Source organism: Orycteropus afer, unplaced genomic scaffold (assembly GCF_000298275.1).
Source record: "Orycteropus afer afer isolate SDZICR_OR568_19922 unplaced genomic scaffold, OryAfe1.0 scaffold00256, whole genome shotgun sequence".
Lineage (NCBI taxonomy): Eukaryota > Metazoa > Chordata > Mammalia > Tubulidentata > Orycteropodidae > Orycteropus > Orycteropus afer.
This window is the reverse complement of record NW_006921843.1, coordinates 1888799-1892483: the sequence shown is the minus strand read 5'-3', so window position 1 is coordinate 1892483 and position 3685 is coordinate 1888799. Positions and strand designations below refer to the sequence as shown.

At 37.6% G+C, this 3685-nt stretch overlaps 1 pseudogene; it reads right to left on the bottom strand.

The window, feature by feature from the left end:
- Positions 1 to 3685, bottom strand: part of LOC103204710 — a 45107-nt pseudogene that overhangs the window by 7718 nt on the left and 33704 nt on the right.

The following is a 3685-nucleotide window of genomic DNA, read 5'->3' as shown; positions in this document are numbered from 1 at the left end:
GGGCTGGTGCGGGATCGGGCAGTGTTTCGTTCTGCTGTGCATGGGGTCGCTATGAGTCGGAAACGACTCGACGGCACTTAACAACAACAACAACAAAATCCTGTCTGTAAATCTCTGTCTCTTGTGAGGTGCATTTAATCCATTGACATTCAGTGTAATTATCAACAAGTATTAATTGGTTGCTGTCATTTTGTTATGTGTTTTTTCATGGTGTTCTTGGTTTCTTTCTTCCGTCTAATTTTCTGTGCTGAGCTCCTTATGTTTATGAATCATGCTATCATTTCCCTTGTTGCTGTTGTTTTAGTATTTGCTACATATTTGTGCTTGTCCTCTTTTTTATTGTGATGTGAAGGTTTATCATTTTTCTTTGAGGTTACCCTGTGATTTTTAATTTTTTCCCAAAATTTAGAACAGTTTATTCTATTTTGCAAGTTTCTTGACTTCCTCACTGTTTATAATTCTGTAACTACAATATTATTTCCTTCCTTTTGGTTTGTAGTTGTCCTCATTTGCCAAAGGACATCTCTGGTTCCCTGTTTACAATCTTGTAAACTTATTTTACTTTGGATATGTTCCTAGCTGTGTTGGTTTCTGGGTTATGTCATCTTGTGTGTTAATGGATGTTTGCTATTGTTGGTACTCTGTTCAAAGGACTCCCTTTAGTATCTCTTGTAAAGTTGGTGTGGTCTTAACAAATTCCCTTAATTTTTGCTTATCTGGAGATCTCCTAATTTCACCATCATATGTGGGGAAGAATATTGCTGGGTATAAAATTCTTGGTTGGAAATTTTTCTCTTTCAGGGTTTTATAGATACCATCCCATTGCCTTCTCACTTGCATGGTTTCTACTGAGAAATCAGAGCTTATTCATATTGGTTGTCCTTTGTAGGTAAGTTTCCATATTTCTCATGCTGCTTTCAGGATTATTTTTTTTGCTTTTGGTTTTAATGAGTTTGCTGATGATATATCTTGGTGATTTTTTTGGGGTCTATCCTGTTTAGGATTTGTTGGTCTTCTTGAATGGATATATTCTCATCTTTCATCATATCAACAGTTCTCTTCTAACAAATCTCAGACAATTATCTCTGGCTGTATTTTTCTCTTCCTGTTCTGAAATTCCAATGACACATAGGCTATTCCTCTTGATGGTATTCCACAGGAATCTTAGGCTTTCTTTATTTTGATTTGATCTCTTTTCTGATTGATCCCTTTCCAAAGAAGTATTCAGGTATTTGTCTTCAGCATCATTAATTTTGTCTTCCATTGATTTGACCCTATTCCTTTGCCTTTTCAATGTGCTATCTATTTCTGATAATTTTGTATTAATCTTCTGGACTTCTATCTGTTGATTTCAAATCTTTTCTAAATTTCCATTTATTTTTTCAGTTTGTTCTTATATTTTCTTCCAAAATTGTCCTACAATTTTATCAGTGTTTTCCTTAATTTTGTCAGTGCTTTCCTTGATCCATCTTTCACTCTTTTGAAGATACCTAAGTATGGTTCTTTTGAATTTCTTATCAGGGAGTTCCAATGCTGCTTCTTCCTCAGGGATGTGTTCTGGGTCTGTATCCTGCTCCCTTGTTCCCACTGCTTTATTTTCTTTCTTTGTGTGGACTGTGATAATCTGTTGTCTCAGAGGCATTGTGATTTTGTTGTATTTAGAGCTCTGTTAACTGTTTGTGGAGAGCAGTTAAGTGTGAGTTAGGCTCTTCTTGGTGGTCATTTATTGTTGGCCAGTTGGTGCAGAAGGAAGTGGTGGCTTTCATTCAGTAAGTGGAGCTGCAGGATGTGTGGATATGGTTGTGTCATATGGGCATGGTTGCTGTCTTCCACTCAGTTAGACAAAAACAACAATCAAAAAACCATCAAAAAAGTAAAAGCTAGTGTACAAAAACTACATCACATAAACACACAGGATCAATTACCTACAAAATAAAAATGAAAATAAACTTCCAATATCTAAGGAGGGACCAATAAGGGAAAAGAGGTAGCGTGAGAGAATAATGAAGAAAAAGATGGAAAAAAATGCAAATGCAAAACAAGGAATAGGGTTAAATGTGAGAAAGAAATAAATGGGAACCAGGGACAGGGAAGAGAGAAATAGTTGAAAGCTAGAACCTGAGAAGGGAAGAATTAAAAATAAATATATAAATAACACCAAAAGGGATGAAAAACAGTTTACAGCAGACAAAAACAAAATTTAAAAAAAAAAAGGAAAAATAAATCTGGGCAGGGCACCCAGGCTCCATGGGAGCATACAGACTGGGATGGAATCTTGCTGGCCAGAGGTGGGTGGGAGTGAGGTATAGCCATACTTCTGTTCACCAAGAGTGTGTGGGGTATAAGAGTAACAAGGGGAATATCACATCTTTCTATTCATTTGTGTCTGGAATGTCCTTGTGGTCTCTGACAAATGGAGCCTGTTCTTAGGCCCCTGGAATCTAAGAGAACTGTCACTTAAAATATCCAAAATGGTCAAAGTGCTTGTAAACATTCAAAATAGCTGTGCCATCTGGACAGCCAAAATTCCACAGCTCAGCCTGTCTCACTTTGTGCTGCTGCTCCTTTTATTCAGCAGCCACCAGTGCAGTCCTCCGTGCAGCCCCTGGGTAGCAGAGCTGATTTTTAGGTTAATTTTTAGGTCCTAACACCATTTAGCAATATCCAAGCTGTCTGTCCTGTCAGGATTGCTCCATATATCTTCTTATTTTTTGGTGTTTTCATGTAGGTTATACTACTAGTTGGACTTTAGTCCAATTCTATGTCCTTCTTTTCAAAGCTCAGACCTCCAGGATTATCTTCTCTATCTGTGTTAATTGGTTGTCCCTTTCTTTGTTGAGGAGGGCCTGTGTAGTTTGTCTGCCTATTTGCCATCTTATCCTCGGAAGTAATGTATTCTTCATCCTTAAGGTGGTGCTTTGTTGGCTGTGTAAATTGTCCTAAAATCAAACAGTCCACAGCTGCCTCATGAAGTGCTTTCATTGTTGTATATACTTGCTCAACCTTTTTCACTCGAGCCAACATTTATAGATGTTTTAGAAATAACATTAGGCTGAATCTCCTTGACATGTTTCAGTGTACATAGAGATTCCTCAAAATTGTCCTTGGGATCATGAAGTACCTTCTTTAATGTGGGGACCATTTCTATGTTACATGCATACACATCTAATCCTGACAGAGCAACTTTCTCTATTGTTTTAAGATCTGATCAGAAATCACGGGTGAGGCATTCCACAAGAATTTTTGGATTTAACTTTAACTTAGTTTAATTTGCTTTAACTAAAGAACTCTGGTGGTGCAATGGTTGAGGCAATAGGCTTCTAATGCAAAGGTGGGTAGTTAGAACGTATCAGCAGTTCAGCAGGAGAAAGATGAGGCAAGATACTTCTGCAAATATTAATAGCCTTGAAAACCCTGTGGACACTACTGTGCTGTCATATTTGGCCTTGTAGATAGAAATAAAGCTTGAGATTGCATGATAACATTTTGCAAGACCAACCACTTGTTCATTGGAAATACTTTTCTTCAACAACACAAAAGGTGGCTGTACACATGGACTCCACCAGATGGAGTGCACATGAATCAGATTGACTACATCTTTTGCAAGAGGTGATGGAGAGCTCAATATCTTCAGCCAAAACAAGGCCAGGAATTGATTGTGGAATTGCTCATATGCAAGTTCAAG